The 16,005-nt window shown below is 44.6% G+C and overlaps 1 pseudogene; it reads left to right on the top strand.

Moving 5' to 3' along the window:
• The first annotated feature begins 369 nt into the window (after positions 1-369).
• On the top strand, positions 370-15,662 carry LOC123835735 (NADH dehydrogenase [ubiquinone] 1 beta subcomplex subunit 2, mitochondrial-like; annotated as a pseudogene).
• The last annotated feature ends 343 nt before the right edge of the window (positions 15,663-16,005 follow it).

Here is a 16,005-nt window from a genome sequence, read left to right on the forward strand (position 1 = left end):
GTGTCTATTTTTCAAAGAAATAACAGATTGGAGGCCTGTCTGTGAAAGTCAGGAAAACCCATAGGAAGGTTTAAGGTGGTTGTTTACAAAGTCTGATCTTGTTGGTGTCAGGGGTGGGGTAGCAAGGTTTACACGGGTCAGAATTTGTCCAGGCATTGTGCCTGGGGCAGTGGAGAAAGCTCTGTGTGGATAAAGGAAAGGACTGCCCACTGAGCCGCCTTCTCTCTTCTCGCCATGAATGCTGCGCAGGGCAGGACAAGAAGATGGGAAAAGTGGTGTCGGGGTGGAGGGTGGGCGGGTGGGGAGCTTAGCTTGGTTTAAATGTTTTCTAAGAAAATGCCATGAATCAAATAGCTCTCCTAACTGTTAATGGTCCATGGATTCAGCACGAAGGAAAATCAGAAACCCTTTAGTCCAACATCCCACGGCAAGAGGTAAGTCCTTTCTAGTGCATTATTGAGATGTGAGCAGCTGGTTTGCATTTGAATACCCAGGGGCACTAGCTTACTGGGGAGCCCATTCATTCTAGTCTCAGACGACTATGTTTGTTTTTCATGATCAGGCATAATTTGCTTCTTTGGAGCCTTCATCTGAATAAGCCCTCGGTAAAATTTAGCTCTTACTGTGGTTATTGTCATTGGCTTTTTTTTTTTTTCTTCATGAAAAACACCTCAAGGTTATCAAGGCTTTCACTTCTTCTCAAGACTAATTTCTTTGATCGCTTAAACTCATGACTTGGCTCCCAGATCCCTTACTGTCCTGGCTCCTCTCTCTCTCTCTCTCTCTCTCTCTCTCTCTCTCTCTCTCTCGCCACGTGGTTCACCAGCAGTGATCAACTCTCTTTGACATTTCCTGGCTCAATTCATTCCAAAGAAAGGCCCCTTTCATCTCTCTGCTCTGTGCTTATCAGAGACAAATGCCTAAAACAGAAGACTAAGGTTGTTATTGGTCGACATGGGTGAAAAATATATGTAGGTACATAAAGAAGAGCTAGGTCCCCTGGAGCATTTACATGCTGAAGGAGAGCTGGGGTAGGGAAAGTGATTTAAACTAGTATCAGGGACACAGCAAGCTCATATGTAGAAAGAATCTGTTAATATTAAATAGAAATTATGGAAGATAGCAAGATTTCTTTTTGTATTATTTATTTACACATTGCTGTTTTTTCATCAAAAACCAAAACAAATTAATCTTCATTTTTGGAAGCAAAGCCATTTCTAGATCAAATAAGCTGAATTGTAAAAGAATAAGAGACTCATGGAAGATTAAAAAAAATAGTGTGTTTTTCATTGCAAGTATTAGATTTTTAAGTTGTTCTTGGACGGTCTGTGGGAAAAACAGAGCAGAACCAGATTCTTCTTTCTTGATGCAGGCAATACAAGAATGAAACTAACAAGAAAGTAGAAAGCCCTTCCAAGCTTAATTAAATTATCAGCAGTAAAGGAGTAGTTTCTGAATGGTACTGATACCTGCCCTTTGTTAAGCAACACAAGTAAAGGATGTCCCAGCTAGTAACCTACCATTGCATGACGTAGTTTGCAAGTTATTTTCTTAATATGGGTGATGCGCTTGTGCTAAGTGATCCCTATTCTCTTGGCCGGTTCCTCTCCGTCTCAATGATATGTATTCGCCAAATGGCTAGCTAGAGCCAGATTTGTTACGACTAGTACAGGGCAACTGAGACCTGAAATTGCTAGTGGAGCAGAAGATGCTGGCTGTGTCAAAAGCTAACCTTGGGTTGGGGTCATGGGCATGGGGAGGAGAAGGCATAAGCTGGAAAAGACTGCTCACTGCAAGTGAGTCGGCCCAGGGAAACTGATATTTATTTATTTTATTTTATTTTATTTTTTTTAAAGATTTTATTTATTTATTTGAGACAGAGAGCACGAGAAGGAGGAGGGTCAGAGGGAGAAGCAGACTCCCTGCCGAGCAGGGAGCCCGATGCGGGACTCGATCCCGGGACTCCAGGATCATGACCTGAGCCGAAGGCAGTCGCCCAACCGACTGAGCCACCCAGACGCCCCGAAACTGATATTTATTAATAGGGCTCTTTATTGCAGTACAAAGATTAGTTTTACCTGGTGCTCCTAGACGAGCAGTCACCAGGGTCTAGAGTCATGCTCAAAATTCAGGAACATAGTCCATGGGAAGCAAGTAGGCAAACTGTTGCAGCAGACATTGTTGGCTTCCATTTATCCCTTTCCTTTTTCCTCAGAGGACCCTGATTTTGTGTGGGTATCTCTCTTTTTAAAAAGCAACCCTCGGGGCGCCTGGGTGGCTCAGTTGTTAAGCGGCTGCCTTCGGCTCAGGTCATGATCCCAGGGTCCTGGGATCAAGCCCCACATCGGGCTCCCTGCTCTGCGGGAAGCCTACTTTTCCCTTTCACACTCCTCCTGCTTGTGTTCCCTCTCACACTCCTCCTGCTTGTGTTCCCTCTCTCGCTGTGTCTCTCTCAGTCAAATAAATAAATAAAATCTTAAAAAAAAAGAGAGAGAGAAGAAGAGAGAGAAGTCTGCCCTGGGTCCTTTTGAAAAGGATTGTCCAGAGATACACATACAGGGAAAGAGAATTTGTCATTCTACTAGGCATTATCACCTTTGGATGTGATGGCTGGAACTGCGGCGGTCATTTTACAACATGAGGGGAGCTAGCTTGAGGATAAAACCCACATGTTGAGCACGACTGAGCAGACAGATGACAATACCTGGGGTCTGAGGCTAGACCTGAAACACTGAATTAACCTCAGAGCTACCTGTGAGGGAGTGAATGGTCTCCAAAATTTGTATGTTGAAGTCTTAATCACCAGTACCTTAAAATATGACTACATTGGGAGACAGGGGCTTAAAAGAGGTAATTAAGGTCAAATTAGGTCATATGAGTGGGCCCCTAATCCAATCTGACTAGTGTTTATGTGAGAAGAGGAGATTAGGACACAAAGAAGAAACACCAGGGATGCAAGTGCGAGCCAAAGAGAGAGGCCTCAGAAGAAACCACACCATCAACACCTTGATCTCAGACTTCCAGCCTCCAGGACTAGGAGAAAGAAAACATCTGTTGTTTAAGCCACACAGTCTGTGCTATTTTGTTATGGCAGTCCTTGTAAACGAATACACTGCCCTTCCTTTGGCCTGCCTTTGGCCTTTGGCCGTACAATTTTTCTGTTTGTTTGAGTGGGGTTTTCTGTTCTAACAGAGTTGTTGAAAACACATGTGGAAGACCCTGCAGCAATATTTTTCCATTGCCAGTGGAAGCGAGTCTGAATATGGGAGATGTAGCTACAACACTGAGGGCTAGAGCACTGTAGAGGATCATCTTGTATACCGTTGTAAACACAGGGAGTAGCAGGTCATTAGTAATCAGGAGGAAGCTAAAGATGTCAGGGGCGTGGTGGTATTTTAATATTTTTCCAAATGCCAGGGTAGGGCTTTGGTCTCTGCTCTCTCAACCTTCTCATAACTGGACCTGATGATGGAGCCTCATGAGGATATGGTTAGTGGTCAAAGGACAGAATGAAGCTGACTGTCCATGCAGAGGTTTAGACTGATCACTATGACCTCAGCTAACCTATCAAATTAACTAGCAACAGATGAAAAACGAATTTTGACCAGTTTCAGGGAATGAGAATTTATAAAGTCCTAGGTAGTAGTTAGAATAGGAGAGCATAAAACCTACTCCATTTTACGGGTCTCCCCCTACTAATTTAGGTTACCCAAATTCTAACTTCAAAGCAGGAAGTTGGGCAACCACTGGATTAAAGACAGATCCACTGCCAGCATGTGAGTATGGTACAGCTTACATATACCCAGGCTTAGCTCTGAGCTATGAAATACATGTTTCTCTCATGACTAATGCAGAGTTGTGTTTGTTGAACCAACTTTATTTTTCTAGATAGTAGTTGTCAGGTTGACCATAGCCACATTATTTCAAGCTTTCAGTGCCTTGATTCAAATAGCTCCTCTTTGTTCTTCCTGCTTCCAGAATATTCCCTTCTAACCCATTCTGCTCCCCAGTGAAGCTTCCTAGGATCACTTTGGTTGTTTCTTCCCTCACCTCCAAAACATTCACGTGGCTCTAAAACTATTGAAAACAACCTTTAGTGTAACTGCCCAGGCTGCAGTCCTATATTCCTTCTCTGAGAGTTCCTTTATCCCAGAGGTGAGCCCCGGGAGTCATATTAATTCAATATGGCATCAATTCTCTCATTGTACTAGGAATGGACATGCAGATTCTCTCTCACAGAAATTTGGAATTGGAAGTCAAAGATGCTGGTAGCTTCTGCTGGCCAGTTGGACTGAGGAGATGTAAATGTGTGAGTTGTGGGCTGAACTGTCTTATATATTCATGGGGAAACAAACAAACAAAAAATCTCTTTTGCAGAGGGGAAAGGATGAGAAGGATATGCAGAGATAAGCCAAGGTGAGGAAAGGACATGAGTGGGGCGGAGTTGTAGGCTCCAAACTAGCAAGCCTGTGCTCTAGCTCCTGAGAGCTTTTCATTCCTGGTTCCAAGCCTTGGGGAAACCCAGTTGCCCACTCTGCCAATTGGGCTCCTCCAGGTCCCTTTGTTTTTAGGTGAACTCACTCCTTTTGGCTTACACTACTTTGAGAAGCTTTCTGTTATTTGCATCCAAAACCATTTGGGCCAAGGTAACGGTAAAGTCCTAAACTTTTGGCTTGATATTCAACATTATCCACAATTTAGCCATCCTATATGGTTTTCATCTCTATATCTCTCTGCCGCCCTACATGGTACTTCATTCACACCAGTCTCCTTTCTTTCCTCCTCTCACACCTTATACATTTTTGCTTGTTTCACATAATTTCTTCTACCTAAAATGCTCTCCTTCTTCTTCTTGGACTACTTGGACCCTGCACATTTTTAAAGGTCAATTCAAGTTTGCCCATCTGTGGAAAGTCTTATACAAGCTTCCCCGCTCACAACAATGTCTCTTTCTTTTAAACTTCCATAGTGCTTGTTATTTCTGTTTTCATGTAACAATAGGTTATGGTAATGAAGAAAAATACGATGAAACACCTTGATGACAGAAACTCTAATATTCAAATTTGGAAATAATATGGGAAACCAAAGGCTATATCCCTGTCAGATATGTCAGAACAAGAGAGTAGTGGCAAACATTATGTTTAAGTATTACCATTAATAAAATAACATCCAATCTGTTGGAAAACCTGAAATGTGCATGTTCCTATGATCTTATTTAGCTTAATCGGCGATACCTACATTGAGTGTGATAAAACAATTAGATGAGAGGAGGTAGAGATGGAAAAACAAGAGGATGTGAAAGAGAAGATGGACACTGAGGTATTGGAGAAGATGGAGATTGTAGGGATAGGCGCTGATAGGACAGGGAGGATGGAAAAGAGATGAGGAGATGTGGAGGGTCTTTCTTCCTCCTCCTTGCCTTTCAGGTAAAATAAACTTTAACCCTGACTTTGTCACTAGCTCCTCTCTCAGAAAGGGAAGGGGAAGAGAAGTTAAGAGGGGGAAGTAAATAAAGAACAGTAGGATGATAAGGAGGATAAGAACCACGGCCTCCCCCAGGGGAAGGCAGACTTAGAATCCCTAGCCTCCAACCCAGGGTGGCATATTACAGTCTTTACGACAAGATTTAACCTCTAGTGACAGATTAGTATCTTTAATAATGAACATGTGAATTCTTACAGCCCTGCCTACTCAATAGCATTCACTCAAAAAATATTTATTGCACTCTTTATTATCAGATGGTTTGCTAACATATGAAGTAGTCACACTCGTCTCTCATCGCATATTATAGAAACCCACAACCACCATCTGATAACTCTGGCAATAAACATCAGTTAGCCATGGCCATGTTGATGAGGCTGCCTTTTTGAGTCACCATTGACCTTTTGTCCATGAGAGCCTTCCCCACCCCGTCTGCCTCTGGGGTTTTCCAAGGCTGATGCTCCATGATTAGTAGCTGGGCTTGGGTCCTTTTTCCTCTGTACCTGTTCCCAAGAGTTGGTTAAGATAACCAACCACATGAGCTTGCTTAGATTATCTCCTGGTTGCCATCTAGAGACAGCACTGTAGCGTTTGAAGCCCAGGACATATCACACTTTGTGTCTAGGAGCTCTCCTCTGACGTCTTTATTCAGTTATCAGAATATCCAAGGCAATCTGAAGGGGAAAAGATGTCACACACCGGTGTCAGTCCTGTTCACAGAAAGGCGAAAAGATCACTACATTGCATTTCTTTCTTCCAGTCTAAACCCATATGGAGACCAACTCTTGAACCAAGCATTGACCTTGAGTAACCCACAGCCTAATGGGAAAACCACCTGGAGAATTTATAGATCATATAGATAAAAACTAACTTCTTTGTCTGTGGAACGACTTATACAAATAGAAAGCTACCTTCTCTATCAGCTCCCCGTTTCCCCCTCCCCATATCTTCCTCAATTTTTTACTTCATTGTATCTTAGAGGAGGCATTAACTAGTGTTGTAAAGGAAGGCACATTGGCTCTGTGCATGTGTGTGTGTGCGCGCGCACGTGTGTATATGAATGTAAGACAGAAGTGTTCTGATTTAATGGTTCATTTTTATTTTTATTTTTATTTTTTTAAAAGATTTTATTTATTTATCTATAGGACAGAGAGAGACACAGCGAGAGAGGGAACACAAGCAGGGGAAGTGGGAGAGGGAGAACCAGGCCTCCTGCCGAGCAAGGAGCCCGATGCAGGGCTCGATGCAGGGCTCGATCCAGGACCCTGGGATCATGACCTGAGCTGAAGTCAGACGCTCAATGCCTGAGCCACCCAGGCACCCCTAATCGTTCATTTTTAAAAAAGTAAAACCTCTCTCTTACCCCAAACCTATGCTCCTAGATTCTGCTCCATTTAATTCCTTCAGATTCCAGCCAAACATATAAAACCCATTTCTTAGCCTTTCTTCTCTCACCGGAGATGTTTGCATGTGCTGCTATTTGGGAGGTATCTTTCATTCAGGCTCTATCTCTACGTGTGGGATGAACAAAGAGCATCTCCAAGGGTCGCACATGTTATGCGCCATCAGGGTGTGTTGGAAGCAGTCCTGCCTTGCCTAATGCCCAGCAGAGCCATTTTTTTCCTTAAGTGGACACATTTATGTTCTGTTTTTACTCCACCCTCCATCAAGGTCACAGCACCCCCAGTGGGTGCTAACTGTTACCTTGAGGAAATAAGAGTTCTGGGTGCTTCTTTGAATTTTCAGTTTTGTAGAATTGGGATGCTGAAGAAGCTGAGCATCATCCCTCAAGTCGTACCAGATTTGGTATGATTTTAAGCTTCTTTAACTGGAGGATTTTAGCTGCCAGTTCATCTAATCGAGTTTCTATGATTCACAGTCCAAATCCAAGTCACAGTTCCATGATGAAATAAGAGACTATTTTTTTTTCCCCAAGACTCAGATACCACAGATATGACTGAAAGGTTCATGGCTAGGGCAGTTCCATCCTGTCACGTGTCGACCGACTCAGCCTGGAGCTACAGAGCAGGGAATTTGGGGTTCAAAGAGGTATTGGCACGGCATCTAACCCATGCTAGCTCTTTGGCAGGTATTTATTAATTGACTAATACAGTCTCAACACCAGATGTCATCTTTTAAGAGTCTCATTTTCCTTCCCATAGATTGTGAATCCATGTTTCATACAAAAAAAAATTGTCAATTACAGAGTGCCATCAATTATTTGAAAAATAAAGTGAACCCTCCCTCACGGACTGGCTACGTAATTTGTGGAGCCCAGTACAAAATGAAGATGCAGGAATCCTTGTGCAAAAATTATTAAGAATTTCAAGATGGGGAGTGCCTGGGTGGCCCAGGTTGTTAAACCTCTGCCTACAGTTCAGGTCATGATCCCAGGTCCTGGGATTGAGTCCAGCATGGGGCTCCCTGCTCAGTGGGGAGCCTGCTTCTCCCTCTCCCTCTGCCCACCCTCAGTTGTGCTCTCTCACTCTCTCTCTCTGTCAAATAAATAAATAAATAAAATCTTTTTTAAAAAAGAATTTCAAGATGGGAAGTACAGAGCATTAAACTGAATGTGGGGCCCCTTCCCTGTATAGATGGAACCCTGTGAAGCAGGTACTAGATCCTCATCTGCTTACCATGCATGAGGGCCTATAGTTACCAGACCCTGGATCTCTTTTTGTCATATACATCTGCTCGCAGCAACCATGAACTTCTGGGAGGTTTCTTAACTTGCTTAAGATCATATGCAAAAGACCATATACAATGCCAGTTTTTTCCCACTAGACAGAATGTAGGGTCACTTCTGAACAATATCGTCACATATACAGTCTTGCACGATTTTCCCTCGTCGAATTATGTGGATAATAATCATTCACCCAGACTGAGAACTTACAACGCGTCAGGCAATGTTCTAGTTGTTTTACATGTATTTACACATGTAATGCCCAGCAGTGCATTCATGCAGCTTTGGTTGGGATTTGGCAGAAAGTGGAAAGCACAACTCCAAAGATGAACTGAAGAGATTTTTAATGAAGCGACTGCTGTCAGAGGTGTAGATAGGATTAGAGAGACCTTCGAGGAATACGGATACATCTGGAACCAGCAGGAACAGGAAACTGTTTATGTCCCAGGCTGGAAGGAGCAAGGAAAAAGGACAGAGTCACATCTTTAGCTATGGCAGACAGACTACATATTAAGTGCTATGGCCATGGTCAAGGCAGACAGCCTCTGTCCAAATCCCAGTAAGGAGGGATGGCTGGAGGACAGATATTCCAACCCCCTTTCTTGGTGTCCTCAGATCTCCTGCTCAGGGCCTCCCTGTGGCCTAACCCAAAGGAGCCGAGGAGCTCAAGTCTCTAGAGGTCGGCCTTCTAAGACATAGAGCAGATACAGATACAATTATCCCCATTTTACAGATGATGAAAGGAGACAGAGAGGCTGAGGAACTTGCTCCAAATCACACAGGTACTAAGTAGCAAAGCCAGGATTCAAATACATTAAGTCTCAGTGCAGAACTGACACTCGACACTCAGAAGCACTCGACACTATTGTTCTAGGACAGGTCCACAAATGGCCCAGAAGCCCCTGCACGTGGCAATAAGTGATCTGCTACCAGACTCGTGAATTTGGAACATCATAATCAGGGGAAACTAGCCTGAACAAATAAAACGGAATTTTAATTATTATAAATGTGTGCAATTGGATTACGTTCAAGGTGAAGAATAATCAGGATGAGGGCAGCAAAGCATCGCCAGGAAAATGGTTTTGGGGGATTTAGTCTTAAGAAAGGAGAATAGTGGTTTGCTGTTAATGGCATTAACTTCAAAGCAAATAAGCAATTCTGAAACAGAGTCAAAAGCACTTGAAAAGTTCGATTTCTTAAATAGGGCGCATATTCTTCCCCAAATGATATTCTTTGTAGCTTGTTGAGATCATGCATTAGTTCAACGAGGACGTGTCAAGAGCCTCCCGTGTGTCCGGTGTTGTTTTAGGTGCTGGGATACAGCCGTGGACACAACAGATAAAATCTCTACTCTCAAGGCACTTCAACTCTAGTGGCAGGAGACAGATAATAAACAACGAATAGATACGTGCTAATGCTACGAAGGACACAGTAAGGACAGAGGGTGATGGGAGAGGGAGGCAGACACTAATATCGAATATCGAATTATCGCGAACACCCTCTCCGACAAGGAGACATTTGAGCAGAGAACTGGAGGAAACCTCTGTGTCCTTAGCTGTGCGGTTGTGTACCGTCGACCAGTTACACTGAAGAGAATGTTAGATCTGGAAGGAACCACAGGGATGCTCACCTTCTATAAAGAAATTGATGCCCAGGGGTCAAGTCCTTTATTCAGAGCCATATTATAAATAATTATGAATGAAGGTTGTGAAGGTTGTGCTAAAAATCACATATTGGGATTCTCATTTTCTTACTTAACAAATATTATTGGGCCCCCTTAGGTACCAGGCACCCAGTCTCATGCTTTTTGCACTGGATCCTCTTGTTTGCTGATTCAGAATCAATTTCGAATTCATGAGCTTTTATGGTGACTGAAGGCTTAGCTCCCTCGAAGTATGGGTTCCCTTCGTGTGATGTGTCCAGATGCCCTTAAAGAGAAATAGAAGTCCCAGTAGCTGTGGCTGGCAGAATGTGACTTATAAACCGCCTTTTCCCCCTTCTTTCAACTGATTTATTTTCTTTTTTGTAATTTGAAAATTAGACTCTGGGGCTCAAGTGAGCTGGTTAAAAATCATACTCTCTCCTTCAGATTTTTTAACTATAGTTCTAAAAAAGTGCTTCACCGCAGAGTTGTTGTCCTAGCGTGGGAGGTGGGACAAAGGGAGGAGAATTCCGGCAGGAAGAGAGCCAGGACGTTCAAGCTCAAATCAGAGGATGAAGTTGGAGCCTCAAGGGAGAAGCAGTGTGGGGATGCGACACAAGCCATCCCTGGGGCGATACACCAAATTCAAGGTACAAACGTAGGAAGGGGGTCAGTGGCCAGAGTGAGGGGACAGAGATGCGGACAGAGCCTGGGGGAGGTAGCTACAGGGGAGAAGGGAGACAAGAGGTTCAGCCAGGCCAGGTGGCAGGGACCAGAGCAAAAGCTAGCGTCTCATGCCCAGAGGTGATTCTCATAGATGCATATCTCCAAAAGCTACATGCAAGGCCCAGGTTCTACCTCTTGCCGGGTTGGCAATTATGTTTAATATAAACTCATTTTAAATAACATCTTAAACTTTAAAAATCCTTCACACAAACACACTCTCTTATTTAATCAGTAAGATAATGAATGGAGGTATTATTTTATCCATATTTTATGGATGGGAAAATTAAGGTCCAGACAGGTTGAGAAATGGACCCAATGTGTGATAATGAGTCATGACAGCACAGGGACCAGAACTCAGGTCTTCCAGCCTCCATCTCTTATATAGTTTTGACTCAGACTACACGGCTATGTGATGGGAAGATGGAAAGGAGCTAACATCAGTGACAAGTCTAGGAACTTTAGACCAAAGATGTGGGACTTGTCCTACAGTGGGAATTCATGTTTCTTCTTCTTCTTCTTTTTTTTTTTTAATTTATTTGACAGAGAAAGACACAGCGAGAGAAGGAACACAAGCAGGGGGAGTGCAAGAGGAAGAAGCAGGCTTTCCGCTGAGCAGGGAACCTGATGTGGGGCTTGATCCCAGGACCCTGGGATCATGACCTGAGCCAAAGGCAGACACTTAATGACTGAGCCACCCAGGAGCCCTGGGAATTCATGTTTCTTAAGAAACAGTAATTTGGGGGCACCTGGGGGGGCTCAGTCAGTCAAGCGTCTGCCTTTGGCTCAGGTCATGATCCCAGGGTCCTGGGATCGAGCCCCGTGTCGGGCTCCCTGCTCCCTCCCTGCTCCCTCTCCTTCTGCTGCTCCCCCCTTCTTGTGCTCTCTCTCTCTGTCAAATAAATAAATAAAATATTTTAAAAAAGAAACAGTAATTTGCCTATGTAATTTCCCCCCCTTCTTCTCTGGGAGCCAGTCACTTTAGTTGCAAAGGAAGATAACGTTGTGGCTTTGGTCCTTAACTTGAAGCATTCAACCTGGTTGAACTTGAAAACAGCCAAGGATCATCTTTCCCTGGGCTCTATCATGTGAAGCCCCACATTAGTTTATATGGTCTGAATGTAGATCCCAAAGGAGAGGACTCACCACTTATTGCTCACTTTGGCCAAAGCTATTCTACACACTTTAGAACCTCCCATATAGGCTTCAATATGACCCTACCTAGGAGATACTATTATTATCCTCAGATAAGGGAACTGAGGCATTGGGATGATAAGTAATTTGACCCAAATCAGACAGGTCATTGCTGCCCCACCCTTAGATTCCCAGCACTCATGGCTCCCATTTACAACAGCAGCTTTCTACTGGAAGCTCTTGGGACTCTCCACCTGATGCCTTTCTCTGGCCACAGGAGCAGCCGTGGCCCAGGCACCAGGGCAGGTTGGAAGTTCCAGGGAATGAATGGCCCTCGGATAGATTTCAACCAATGAAACTGGTGGATAAAGACCCCAGCAAGCTTTCCCCTTGAGTGGGACATTCTGTAGCATGCTCCCTTTATATGGTCTCCAAGGTCCCCACTGGGATGGAACTGCATCTGCCCATAATGTTAAAATGCTCACTTCACAGGTGTTTGCTGCTTCCCACCCATCTATCACTCTCTAACTGATGCTTTCTGATGTCATCTCCTACAGAAAATATTTCCACTCGAATCTTTGTCATGGGATCTATTTCTGGAGACTCAAACCAAGACAGTTGGTTGAACTGGAAATGGTCTTAGAAAACAGACCCACAAGTGGATCTGGAACCTGAGAGTTCACTGGGCAGAAGGTAACGAGAATCCTTTTTGGCAGTAAGTGAGATGGTGAAAACCCTTGGTGCTGGAGAATATAGACTCTCACCTGTGAAGGACTGAGATGGCGTACTGGTGGAAAGGGATGCCCCGGCTCATGGGAGAGTTCTAGCACTTGAGAGAGTTGGGGGCAACAGTAACTACAAAGATTGGGGAGTTGGTTGTCTGTCGTTGACTGCGGTGGTAACTCTGAAGAAAGAAGATAACAGGTTCATGTCAGTGAAGAATGAGAAGGTCAAGGGTCCTCCATGCCGGCATAGGTAGAGAGACTCCCATCTGCTGCAGTTGGAGGGCAGGCTGCTGAAAACTAGACCCCTGATTTGGTTGTACGAATGACAGGGATGGAAGCCACAGCATGGGTTTCCTCTCTTCGAGGCCACCCCAGCTCCTGTTGCACCTCAGTGCCTGACCTAACGATGGAGGCTGGGGCTGAGCTCTCAGTTTTGTACCGTCCCTTGAGGAGTCAACTTAGTGCTGGTAGAAAGTTGATTATGCTGGCCCGTCTCCCTCAGAAGGAGACAGAGACTTACGCTTACTGGGGACAGATTTATCTTCCTTGTCTACAGAGCCTCTGCCAGTACCTTGCTCCAAGGACTCACAGAATATCTAGTTTACCAACATGGGAATCCACTTAGTATCACCTCAGACCAAAGAAGCCACTTTACAGTGAAGTCAAGATGATGGTTACGCAGCCACCGGATCTACTGATTCTACCACCCAGCACATCATTTGGAGGCTGCTGGCTTAGTAGAATTTTGGAATGGCCTCATAAACACTTAGCTGAGTTGCTAGCTGGGAATCACATGCCACGGACTTGGGACACTGGTCTTTCAGATGTTATCCAGCGCTTGGCCCCGGGAGGCAGGATACTCAGATCCAGGCAATAAAAGCAGTAAGTGGCCCTCTCACCATCATTCCTAGTGACCTACTTGGGGAGATGGTACTTCCTGATTTTGCAATTTCAGTTTCTACTAAAGATGCCGGTTCCTGAAGTGAGTGGGAGGTGGGAGGAATGTCCAAACAGAGGAACATCATCAGGGTGTCACTAAATCCAAAGTTACATCTGTCACCTGGTCATTTTAAACTTCTTGGCTCAGTGGTCCAGCAAGCCAAAAAATTTTCCAAGTTTTTATACTGGCAGGGATAATGGACCCTAATGATCCCAAGGGAGCAGGCTTTCTTCTGCACAGTAGGAACAGGAAGAAATATGTCTGGGACTCATCTGGGTCCCCCCCTTGATGCTTCTGTACTATGAACTGGCAATTGCAGCAACCACAGCCTGATTAGGACATGCAAACCTGTGGGTTAGACCCCTCAGGGGTGAAGGTCTAGCTTATCCCACTGGGCACACAACGTACACCAGCAGAAGGACTGGCTGAGGGTCAGAACCCAGGGTAGGAGTAGAGGAGCCAGATAATGATAGCAGAGTTCGAGCCTTAGGTCTTCACTGCAATAGAAGGGACTGTAGCTTGTCTTACTCATATGCTTGTTAGAAATTTTTTTTTTCCTGAAAACTGTAACCAGCCACCTTGAAAACTCAGTGACAAGATAGATGCATGAATGGATCTGTGTGTTGACAGGGGTGGACTATAGCAGATGCTGCTGGTCCTGCACTCACATCCTCTCAGTGCCCACTGGTCCTGGGCAGGCAAGCACGTCCCCACTTTTGCCCAAGGGCTTCTCTGCCTCGAAATTCCAGGGAGCTCACAGGCTAGAGGTCAGCCCTCAACTAATGAAGGATGGGAGTCGGTAGATAAATACCCAGCTTCCTTGCCTCTCAGATGGGACGCCTTGAAGCATGTCGTCTCAGAAGAGAACCCCAGACACCCCTAGGGAGCCTGCTTCCTAAGCACATTACATGGTCTGTCTTCCCTTTCCTGCATCACCTCCCCACTCCCTCACTGATACTTCCTTTTTTTTTTTCCTAAGATTTTATTTATTTATTTGAGTTAGAGAGAGAGCATAAGAGCGGGGGAAGAAGCAGATTCTCTGCTGAGCAGGAAGCCCAACATGGGGCTCAATCCCAGGACCCTGAGATCATGACCTGAGCTGAAGGCAGACGCTTAAGCAACTGAGCCACCCAGGCACCCCTCACTGATGCTTCCCGATGTTAGCTCTCAAATAAGCCACTTATACCCAAATCCTTATTTCAGGTCAGCTTCCAGACAAACTCAAGCTCAGAGTGGCTGAGTCAGAATACGAGTCCTGGTAGTTTGGCCTCAAGAGTCCTTGCCTTTAACAATTACATGTGAATTAAAGAATTACCCCATAAATATAAAGATGGCAAAGAGGAAGAAAAGAATCCAGATATCTTTAAAAGCAGTCCCCAAATCAAATAATTCTATCTTCACAAAATCTTATGGCCAAGTGTGATTTTTTACAGAATAGGGCTTCATTTGGTATACATCTCTGTGGGAGAGTTGGTGGACACTCATCTGGATGTCTCTTCTCTTTCTTCTCTTTCTTTCTTTTCTAGTGAGATGTGAATCTATCCATCTAACATTTTATTTTTTTTCACATTTGAAAAAACGTGATTGCAGGACACTCCAAGTAGAACTCCCTACCCCTCAAAAAAAAAAAAAAAAAAAGGGTAGATGTGTAAAACAAAATTGTTTTTCTTCTTTAATTTTTTCTCCCAACCAAATGAAATGTTGTCTCTGACACAGAGCAAAAATCTTGACTTCCTCCACACCCAAAGTGTCATTAGGATCTCTGTGAATTATCTTCAGCCTCAGAGAGAGGAGAAGAGATGATGAAGAAGCAGGAAAGGCTCCCTTGTCCTATCTCCTCGAAATAGACCCGGGGAGGCTGTGGCATTCTTCTTCTCTGTCCTCCCTCTGTCCTCTGTCCACCTCTTTCGAAGTCTTGCAGTCCAGTTTGGAGTCTGAACTGGGCTAAACAAAAACCACTCTGAAGAAGAGGAGGCGGTTCGGCCTGGGGACTGTGGTGGGGATGCGGGCTGGCGTGTCTGTCGGCTCTGACATGGTTGGCACTTTTTGTTGGTATCAAAGGCCACTTCTTCAGAGGCAGCTGCTCACAGGTGGCTGGAGGCAGTGGGGTCCATCATGCTGCTAGTGGTGTGCATATCGAGCCCCAGTATAGATAGCCTCCCCAGCTGACCAGATCCCAGGTGACCTAGGCTGAGCTCTTCAGTAGACCATGTGGTTCTGGATTCCCTGGCATTTGAGCATGACTCAGATGCTGTAGGGGGTCACTTTCCATATCCAGATCCTTCCCAATGAACAGATGAAGGACTGGGTATCCTTCCAGATGACCAAGGCTGAAGGCATTGACTTAGCTCTTCACAAGAGTCTTGGGAGAATTTCAAGCAATTAGGGACTTACTATTGTACATTAAAATTTTAAATTAGAGTTTTGGTCAGCAAAGAGGAACAAGAACAAAACACTGAATTGACAATGGCTTGGGAAGAGGTTTGCACTTTTCTTAGAGTGGGAGGCAGCTGTCCGTGAGTCACTACATCCAGAATCTGAGCTTTGTGGCCTGGATCACTAAGACCGGGCCAGCCTGATGGGTGGAGGTGGCCTGGTGGGGTGTGAAAGTACAAAGCTGCACTCTTGAGTCCGTCACTGGATCACCTCTTGGTTATCTCATAGACTGAGTTGGCAG

Source organism: Mirounga angustirostris, unplaced genomic scaffold (assembly GCF_029215605.1).
Source record: "Mirounga angustirostris isolate CCGP_5_RB_7025 unplaced genomic scaffold, mMirAng1.0.hap1 SCAF_7, whole genome shotgun sequence".
NCBI lineage: Eukaryota > Metazoa > Chordata > Mammalia > Carnivora > Phocidae > Mirounga > Mirounga angustirostris.